This window comes from Gallinula chloropus, assembly GCF_964237585.1.
Source record: "Gallinula chloropus genome assembly, chromosome: 12".
Taxonomy (NCBI): domain Eukaryota; kingdom Metazoa; phylum Chordata; class Aves; order Gruiformes; family Rallidae; genus Gallinula; species Gallinula chloropus.
The window spans coordinates 19,554,569-19,564,587 of NC_140097.1; the positions used below are offsets into that span (position 1 = coordinate 19,554,569).

At 58.0% G+C, this 10,019-nt stretch overlaps 2 pseudogenes across 2 annotated transcripts in view; both read left to right on the forward strand.

Moving 5' to 3' along the window:
• LOC311196082 (PHD finger protein 7-like) overlaps positions 1-2,836 on the forward strand; it is a 5,194-nt pseudogene extending 2,358 nt beyond the window's left edge. Inside the window, exons 2-8 of the transcript in view lie at positions 645-774; positions 1,100-1,191; positions 1,275-1,376; positions 1,654-1,778; positions 1,874-2,226; positions 2,374-2,487; positions 2,644-2,836. The product of the transcript in view is annotated as a PHD finger protein 7-like (transcript). The remainder of the gene's footprint in view (positions 1-644; positions 775-1,099; positions 1,192-1,274; positions 1,377-1,653; positions 1,779-1,873; positions 2,227-2,373; positions 2,488-2,643) is intronic.
• Positions 2,837-3,045: 209 nt separating this feature from the next.
• LOC311196277 (PHD finger protein 7-like) lies at positions 3,046-7,679 on the forward strand (annotated as a pseudogene). Its single transcript has 8 exons — positions 3,046-3,153; positions 5,488-5,617; positions 5,943-6,034; positions 6,118-6,219; positions 6,497-6,621; positions 6,717-7,069; positions 7,217-7,330; positions 7,487-7,679. The product of its transcript is annotated as a PHD finger protein 7-like (transcript).
• The last annotated feature ends 2,340 nt before the right edge of the window (positions 7,680-10,019 follow it).

The window sequence follows — 10,019 nt, forward strand, 5'->3', positions numbered from 1 at the left end:
CATCTACAGGACATTAAATGCTTCCCAGGATGGTTAGTCAGCCACTTCCCCGGGCAGCCGTCTCCAGTGCTTGACAACCCATGGCCCGTCAATCCAGCCGCTCCAGATCCCTCTGTTGAGCCTTGCTACACTCCAGTTGATCAAGCCTCCCACCCAGCACCTCCCCAAAGCGCTAAGGGGATCAGGAGAAAGACACTGGGCTCCTGCGACATTGAGGTGCCGGCCTGAGGTCCTGTGCTGTGCCCTGGCCACTCCACCATATCTGAGTGGTTGGGAGGTATGAACCCAGGCCAGGCTGTAAGGTGGCTTCTGCCCCCTGTCCTGGGGAGCCCAGACCCACAGGCAGAACTTGAGACGCAGCCCGGATGGAGCTGCCCGAGGAGCACCTTTCTGCCAATGGCGTCTCTGCCCATGTTTGGGCTGCGCACAGGTCAGCGGCGCTGATGTCACAGTAGCCATTGTGACCCGCAAAGGCAAGCCTATAAAAAGGCTCACCGGGCCAGGCCGTGGGTCAGTGCGACCCGGTGAGGGTGAGGAGAGGGCAGGGGAGGGACAGGGCTGGCAATGGAGGAGCGAGGCCCCACACCTCAGGGCTCTGGGCCTCTACTGCCAGCTCACCCGCTTCTCTCGCTTCTCCCTCACAGTCAGCAGAGGAGAATTTGGAGGAGACAGCCCGGCACTGCTGGGACAGAGACTCTCCAAACGCTCACAGTTGTCTCACGCTCACCATGAGCACAAGCGAGGAGGAGGCGGCCTATGACCCAAGGAATCTGGGTGAGAGTAAAGTGTCCCTCCCATAGCCTGGCAGCGGTCGTGGGGACATTCAGCATGGGACCAAGAGCAGGGGCAGGGGCAGGCAGGAGCTCCCCGACCGCCCTGGGGAAGAACCCCGCCTTTCCTCAGCAAGCAGGGCCCAGGCAGTGGGCACCTGCTGGGACACCCGTGCCTGCTGTGTCCCCTTCTTCTCCAAAGCCTCCAGCCCTGCCAAGCCAACAGCTAGGCAGGGACAGAGCAGGCCCTTGGGGCAACACCTCAGGGATGCTTCCCCCAGCCCTGCAGAAGTGCTCATTCTCAGTGGCCTTTGCTCTCTCCCTTCCAGCATGCATGCTGTGTCATCGGGCAGAGGCTGACCCGGATATCTGTGGGCCCAAACTGCAGGATCAAGGGCTCTGCGCCCATCTATTCTGCCTGGTGAGTTCCCCCAGGGCTCCCTCCTGCTTTCCATAGGCAGTCCCTGCCACACACTCCTCATCAGCTCCTCCTCTTTTCTGCAGTTTTTTAGCACCAACCTGTTTCAGAGAGCCCCTGAGAATTCAGGACTCATTGGATTTAGCCCCGAGGAGGTCAGACACACAATCGAGCGGGCAGTGTGGAAGGTGAGGACCTGATAAGAACAAGTTTTGCGCCGGCACAAAGTTGTGGTAACTTAGCTCCGAGCCCGAGAAAGCAAGCCCAGCCCTTCCAACCAGCTCTGGAGCAAACACCTTGCTCCCAGCAGCTCCAGAGGGGTTGCAGCCCAGGAGCCTCATCGGCCAGGCGGATCTGCGGGCTGTGGCCCAGCAGCGGCCACATCCTGCTCCCTGCTCAGAGGTGTGGGGTTGGCCATGGAGGCCCTGAGGCTGACGCTGATGGGGGCTGCTGTGCTCTTTCCAGGACTGCCTTGTCTGTGGCCTGAGTGGGGCCACCCTCACCTGCTGGACAAGGGGCTGCAACCGCAGGTTCCATCTCCCCTGTGCCGTGGCGGGTGAATGCATCACCCAGTACTTTGGGCTATACAGGTGAGGTTCCCCAGCCTTTGCAACGTGTATAGGCATTAAACATCACCCTTCTTCAAGCACTTCCCACCTCACCCATCCCTTGCGTCTTGCCCCAGGACCTTCTGCTGGGAGCACCGTCCCAAGCAGAAAGTGGTGGAGACTCCAGAGGAGAACACCACCTGCCTTATCTGCCTGGAACCTGTGGAGCACAGCGTGTCATATGGCACCATGGTGTGCCCAGCATGCAATCACGCCTGGTTCCACAGGAGCTGCATCCGGGTAGGAGCCCTTCCCTCACCCCCGGGCCACGTGAGGTTCTCAGCAGCACCAGGGCCTGCCTTATGCTCCTGTTTCTCCTGTAGGGACACGCTATGTGTGCCGGCATAGTTTGCTTCGCGTGCCCCCTCTGCAGAGACAGCGCAAAATTCCAGGTGGAAATGGTCACAATGGGGATCCGAATCCCTGCAAGGTTGGTGTCCTCCTGCTCATCTCACAAAACAGGAAGGTTTCAAGTGCTGTGCCGAGCCAGGGCCAGCCCCTGCAGAAGAGCAGGAATGCCCCACATCTACCTGAGGCTGGGGCAGCAAGGGCTCATCAACTTTCCTTTCTCCATCAGACGGCCAATGTGGGAAGTAAGCCACACTTTCCCAACACTGCGCGAGAGGCACAGCCGCTGTGATGCCAGCGAGTGCCTTTGTCCAGGAGGCAGGGAGCAGGCAGAGGACGAGGGGTAAGTTGCCAAAGCTGCGCCCCGGGGCTTTCCATGGCATCCCTGTCTGGCCAAGGGCTCCAAGCAGAAGGACCGAGAACGAGAGCTCTGCTGGACGGTCCCTCCCATGCTGTGGTGGTTTTGTCCTCATGGCCATTAACCCGCTTGCTTTCCCAGGCCCTGGCAACTGCTGCTGTGTGTCTCCTGCGCTGCCGAGGGCACCCACAGAGGCTGCTCCAGCTTGGAGAGCACAGCCAGCTGGGAGTGCAGCAGCTGTGCGGGCCCAGCCATCGGTAAGAGGCAAAGCACCCGGGTGCCCCTGGGCGGAGGCCAGGGACTGGAAAGGCCTGGCAGCGAGTGCCCGGGGTAGGCCTGGCAGAGCCTCTCTGCTTCAGGAGATCTGGCAGCGCTGCACTGGGTCATGTTGCCGTGCAGGGCCATGTCCTTCACCTCCTTGCTTCCCTTACAGCCTCCAGTGCCAGCGTGGAGCTCACCAGCCCCGGCACCACAAGCCAGCCAGCGTCAGGGCCTTCCCAAGATGCACAGGCAGCCGGGACCAGCAGCCCCAGCACTGGCAGCATGGCAGCGTCAGAGCCACCCCAGGGCTCCCCAGTGCTTGAGAGCGGCAGCCACTCCAACACCCCTGGGCCTGAGCGGCTGCGAGACCGCTCCCGCTTGCAACGGCGGGTCAAAAAGCCCTACAGCCAGCACAGGGGACATCACCAGAGGAGCCGCGCAAGATCACCGAGTGCTGAGACCAGCACCCCCAGCCAGGCAGCACTGGGGCCATCCCACAGCTCCCCAGCACCTGAGACAAGCAGCCCCAGCACCACCAGCCAGCTGCCATCGGGGTCCTGCTCTGGCTCCCCAGTACTTGAGAGCGGCAGCCAATCCAGCGCCCCTGGGCCCGAGCAGCTGCAGGACCGCTCCAGTGCCCCTGGGCCCGAGCAGCTGCAGGACTGCTCCAGCATCCCTGGGCCTGAGGAACTGCAGGACTGCTCCAGCGCCCCTGGGCCCGAGCGGCTGCGAGGCCGCTCACGCTTGCAACACCGGGCCCAAAATCCCTACAGCCGGCCCAGAGGACAGCGCAGGACCAGCCCTGAGACGACCCAGAGTGCTGGCACTCGTCCCCCTTCTCCCCCAGAATAAAGTTGCCTGAATTCTCTGCACTGGGAGATTCCACACTCATTTGTCAGCTTCCTTCTCCTGCTCTCCCCTTCTCAAGGGGTTAGCTTTAGGGCTGGGCCCAGAGGGTGGTCTTCCCCATGGGCACAGCAGCATCTTCACCAGACCAACATCCATCCCTGCAGACTGGCCTTGCCCAGCTGCCCAGTGCCATGGCCATGAGCTTTGGGTCTTGCTGTCCCTGCGGACAGCTCAGTTTGACTGGGGCAAGTTCACCTGGGCACTGTGTGCCACACCCGCCCACCTGGCACAGCTCCTGCCCCTCGCCCTACAAAATCACAGGCCCCTGTGTTATAAACGGTGGTGACAAATTGTTCACTCTAGTTTACAGTATCCAAATAGAATTTATTTGAGCAAGTAAGAAGCAGGCCAAACAGCAGGTCTCTGCTCCACCAACGGCGCACACCCAAGCAGCAGACCGACCCTACATTTATGCAGAAAAACAATGAATATTCTATTAACGCCTATACATAATTATTACCTAAACCCACCTACTCTCGCTTCACATGTTAATTAGCTTATCAGTCCTTTGCGCTTGCGCAGATCCTTCCAAGAATTGTGAGCAAGGGTCTCTGGTGGTCCTTGGAAGAAAGCCATGAGTTGTCCTCACAATGTACTTTTCAACTTTTGCCTAGAATGTGAGGGTCTTGCAAGCTTGTAGTGTTCTTATCAGTCTGAGCTAATTTATGTCCTTGTTAGTCAGTTTTTCTGTAGCAAGGGGATAAACAATGTATCCCCCGAATCCTTGTTCCCAGAGATAGAGTGAGACTTTCACAAATAAGTCCTTTGTTATGTAAAAGAAAGAAAAAGAAACAGACTCTTGTCCCTCACAAGCCATTAGTTCCCAGAGCTGCTTCCCATAACTATACTGCGTAACTACACTACCTATATATCCTGATCCTATACCCTTACATCAATTGCGATTAATAACAGCTTAGTTAAAAGGTTAACATAGTTTAACTGCCTACTGGTTTGATTAACAAATTGATTACACAAGGTTTATTACATTAAGCACAGATTAAATGATAATCAATCGATGGCTGAAGGAAAGTCAAAGAGTGATGGGGCAAGAACAGAAGGGTCATCAGAATCCTCGGATGATGTGGGTTGGAAAAGACCCTTAAGATCAGCAAATTGCACTGTTAAACCTAAGAGTATCGGGCCCACCGCAAAACCACGTCCCTGAGTGCCACATCTACAGGACATTAAATGCTTCCCAGGATGGTTAGTCAGCCACTTCCCCGGGCAGCCGTCTCCAGTGCTTGACAACCCATGGCCCGTCAATCCAGCCGCTCCAGATCCCTCTGTTGAGCCTTGCTACACTCCAGTTGATCAAGCCTCCCACCCAGCACCTCCCCAAAGCGCTAAGGGGATCAGGAGAAAGACACTGGGCTCCTGCGACATTGAGGTGCCGGCCTGAGGTCCTGTGCTGTGCCCTGGCCACTCCACCATATCTGAGTGGTTGGGAGGTATGAACCCAGGCCAGGCTGTAAGGTGGCTTCTGCCCCCTGTCCTGGGGAGCCCAGACCCACAGGCAGAACTTGAGACGCAGCCCGGATGGAGCTGCCCGAGGAGCACCTTTCTGCCAATGGCGTCTCTGCCCATGTTTGGGCTGCGCACAGGTCAGCGGCGCTGATGTCACAGTAGCCATTGTGACCCGCAAAGGCAAGCCTATAAAAAGGCTCACCGGGCCAGGCCGTGGGTCAGTGCGACCCGGTGAGGGTGAGGAGAGGGCAGGGGAGGGACAGGGCTGGCAATGGAGGAGCGAGGCCCCACACCTCAGGGCTCTGGGCCTCTACTGCCAGCTCACCCGCTTCTCTCGCTTCTCCCTCACAGTCAGCAGAGGAGAATTTGGAGGAGACAGCCCGGCACTGCTGGGACAGAGACTCTCCAAACGCTCACAGTTGTCTCACGCTCACCATGAGCACAAGCGAGGAGGAGGCGGCCTATGACCCAAGGAATCTGGGTGAGAGTAAAGTGTCCCTCCCATAGCCTGGCAGCGGTCGTGGGGACATTCAGCATGGGACCAAGAGCAGGGGCAGGGGCAGGCAGGAGCTCCCCGACCGCCCTGGGGAAGAACCCCGCCTTTCCTCAGCAAGCAGGGCCCAGGCAGTGGGCACCTGCTGGGACACCCGTGCCTGCTGTGTCCCCTTCTTCTCCAAAGCCTCCAGCCCTGCCAAGCCAACAGCTAGGCAGGGACAGAGCAGGCCCTTGGGGCAACACCTCAGGGATGCTTCCCCCAGCCCTGCAGAAGTGCTCATTCTCAGTGGCCTTTGCTCTCTCCCTTCCAGCATGCATGCTGTGTCATCGGGCAGAGGCTGACCCGGATATCTGTGGGCCCAAACTGCAGGATCAAGGGCTCTGCGCCCATCTATTCTGCCTGGTGAGTTCCCCCAGGGCTCCCTCCTGCTTTCCATAGGCAGTCCCTGCCACACACTCCTCATCAGCTCCTCCTCTTTTCTGCAGTTTTTTAGCACCAACCTGTTTCAGAGAGCCCCTGAGAATTCAGGACTCATTGGATTTAGCCCCGAGGAGGTCAGACACACAATCGAGCGGGCAGTGTGGAAGGTGAGGACCTGATAAGAACAAGTTTTGCGCCGGCACAAAGTTGTGGTAACTTAGCTCCGAGCCCGAGAAAGCAAGCCCAGCCCTTCCAACCAGCTCTGGAGCAAACACCTTGCTCCCAGCAGCTCCAGAGGGGTTGCAGCCCAGGAGCCTCATCGGCCAGGCGGATCTGCGGGCTGTGGCCCAGCAGCGGCCACATCCTGCTCCCTGCTCAGAGGTGTGGGGTTGGCCATGGAGGCCCTGAGGCTGACGCTGATGGGGGCTGCTGTGCTCTTTCCAGGACTGCCTTGTCTGTGGCCTGAGTGGGGCCACCCTCACCTGCTGGACAAGGGGCTGCAACCGCAGGTTCCATCTCCCCTGTGCCGTGGCGGGTGAATGCATCACCCAGTACTTTGGGCTATACAGGTGAGGTTCCCCAGCCTTTGCAACGTGTATAGGCATTAAACATCACCCTTCTTCAAGCACTTCCCACCTCACCCATCCCTTGCGTCTTGCCCCAGGACCTTCTGCTGGGAGCACCGTCCCAAGCAGAAAGTGGTGGAGACTCCAGAGGAGAACACCACCTGCCTTATCTGCCTGGAACCTGTGGAGCACAGCGTGTCATATGGCACCATGGTGTGCCCAGCATGCAATCACGCCTGGTTCCACAGGAGCTGCATCCGGGTAGGAGCCCTTCCCTCACCCCCGGGCCACGGGAGGTTCTCAGCAGCACCAGGGCCTGCCTTATGCTCCTGTTTCTCCTGTAGGGACACGCTATGTGTGCCGGCATAGTTTGCTTCGCGTGCCCCCTCTGCAGAGACAGCGCAAAATTCCAGGTGGAAATGGTCACAATGGGGATCCGAATCCCTGCAAGGTTGGTGTCCTCCTGCTCATCTCACAAAACAGGAAGGTTTCAAGTGCTGTGCCGAGCCAGGGCCAGCCCCTGCAGAAGAGCAGGAATGCCCCACATCTACCTGAGGCTGGGGCAGCAAGGGCTCATCAACTTTCCTTTCTCCATCAGACGGCCAATGTGGGAAGTAAGCCACACTTTCCCAACACTGCGCGAGAGGCACAGCCGCTGTGATGCCAGCGAGTGCCTTTGTCCAGGAGGCAGGGAGCAGGCAGAGGACGAGGGGTAAGTTGCCAAAGCTGCGCCCCGGGGCTTTCCATGGCATCCCTGTCTGGCCAAGGGCTCCAAGCAGAAGGACCGAGAACAAGAGCTCTGCTGGACGGTCCCTCCCATGCTGTGGTGGTTTTGTCCTCATGGCCATTAACCCGCTTGCTTTCCCAGGCCCTGGCAACTGCTGCTGTGTGTCTCCTGCGCTGCCGAGGGCACCCACAGAGGCTGCTCCAGCTTGGAGAGCACAGCCAGCTGGGAGTGCAGCAGCTGTGCGGGCCCAGCCATCGGTAAGAGGCAAAGCACCCGGGTGCCCCTGGGCGGAGGCCAGGGACTGGAAAGGCCTGGCAGCGAGTGCCCGGGGTAGGCCTGGCAGAGCCTCTCTGCTTCAGGAGATCTGGCAGCGCTGCACTGGGTCATGTTGCCGTGCAGGGCCATGTCCTTCACCTCCTTGCTTCCCTTACAGCCTCCAGTGCCAGCGTGGAGCTCACCAGCCCCGGCACCACAAGCCAGCCAGCGTCAGGGCCTTCCCAAGATGCACAGGCAGCCGGGACCAGCAGCCCCAGCACTGGCAGCATGGCAGCGTCAGAGCCACCCCAGGGCTCCCCAGTGCTTGAGAGCGGCAGCCACTCCAACACCCCTGGGCCTGAGCGGCTGCGAGACCGCTCCCGCTTGCAACGGCGGGTCAAAAAGCCCTACAGCCAGCACAGGGGACATCACCAGAGGAGCCGCGCAAGATCACCGAGTGCTGAGACCAGCACCCCCAGCCAGGCAGCACTGGGGCCATCCCACAGCTCCCCAGCACCTGAGACAAGCAGCCCCAGCACCACCAGCCAGCTGCCATCGGGGTCCTGCTCTGGCTCCCCAGTACTTGAGAGCGGCAGCCAATCCAGCGCCCCTGGGCCCGAGCAGCTGCAGGACCGCTCCAGTGCCCCTGGGCCCGAGCAGCTGCAGGACCGCTCCAGTGCCCCTGGGCCCGAGCAGCTGCAGGACTGCTCCAGCATCCCTGGGCCTGAGGAACTGCAGGACTGCTCCAGCGCCCCTGGGCCCGAGCGGCTGCGAGGCCGCTCACGCTTGCAACACCGGGCCCAAAATCCCTACAGCCGGCCCAGAGGACAGCGCAGGACCAGCCCTGAGCCGACCCAGAGCGCTGGCACTCGTCCCCCTTCTCCCCCAGAATAAAGTTGCCTGAATTCTCTGCACTGGGAGATTCCACACTCATTTGTCAGCTTCCTTCTCCTGCTCTCCCCTTCTCAAGGGGTTAGCTTTAGGGCTGGGCCCAGAGGGTGGTCTTCCCCATGGGCACAGCAGCATCTTCACCAGACCAACATCCATCCCTGCAGACTGGCCTTGCCCAGCTGCCCAGTGCCATGGCCATGAGCTTTGGGTCTTGCTGTCCCTGCGGACAGCTCAGTTTGACTGGGGCAAGTTCACCTGGGCACTGTGTGCCACACCCGCCCACCTGGCACAGCTCCTGCCCCTCGCCCTACAAAATCACAGGCCCCTGTTTTATAAACGGTGGTGACAAATTGTTCACTCTAGTTTACAGTATCCAAATAGAATTTATTTGAGCAAGTAAGAAGCAGGCCAAACAGCAGGTCTCTGCTCCACCAACGGCGCACACCCAAGCAGCAGACCAACCCTACATTTATGCAGAAAAACAATGAATATTCTATTAACGCCTATACATAATTATTACCTAAACCCACCTACTCTCGCTTCACATGTTAATTAGCTTATCAGTCCTTTGCGCTTGCGCAGATCCTTCCAAGAATTGTGAGCAAGGGTCTCTGGTGGTCCTTGGAAGAAAGCCATGAGTTGTCCTCACAATGTACTTTTCAACTTTTGCCTAGAATGTGAGGGTCTTGCAAGCTTGTAGTGTTCTTATCAGTCTGAGCTAATTTATGTCCTTGTTAGTCAGTTTTTCTGTAGCAAGGGGATAAACAATGTATCCCCCAAATCCTTGTTCCCAGAGATAGAGTGAGACTTTCACAAATAAGTCCTTTGTTATGTAAAAGAAAGAAAAAGAAACAGACTCTTGTCCCTCACAAGCCATTAGTTCCCAGAGCTGCTTCCCATAACTATACTGCGTAACTACACTACCTATATATCCTGATCCTATACCCTTACATCAATTGCGATTAATAACAGCTTAGTTAAAAGGTTAACATAGTTTAACTGCCTACTGGTTTGATTAACAAATTGATTACACAAGGTTTATTACATTAAGCACAGATTAAATGATAATCAATCGATGGCTGAAGGAAAGTCAAAGAGTGATGGGGCAAGAACAGAAGGGTCATCAGAATCCTCGGATGATGTGGGTTGGAAAAGACCCTTAAGATCAGCAAATTGCACTGTTAAACCTAAGAGTATCGGGCCCACCGCAAAACCACGTCCCTGAGTGCCACATCTACAGGACATTAAATGCTTCCCAGGATGGTTAGTCAGCCACTTCCCCGGGCAGCCGTCTCCAGTGCTTGACAACCCATGGCCCGTCAATCCAGCCGCTCCAGATCCCTCTGTTGAGCCTTGCTACACTCCAGTTGATCAAGCCTCCCACCCAGCACCTCCCCAAAGCGCTAAGGGGATCAGGAGAAAGACACTGGGCTCCTGCGACATTGAGGTGCCGGCCTGAGGTCCTGTGCTGTGCCCTGGCCACTCCACCATATCTGAGTGGTTGGGAGGTATGAACCCAGGCCAGGCT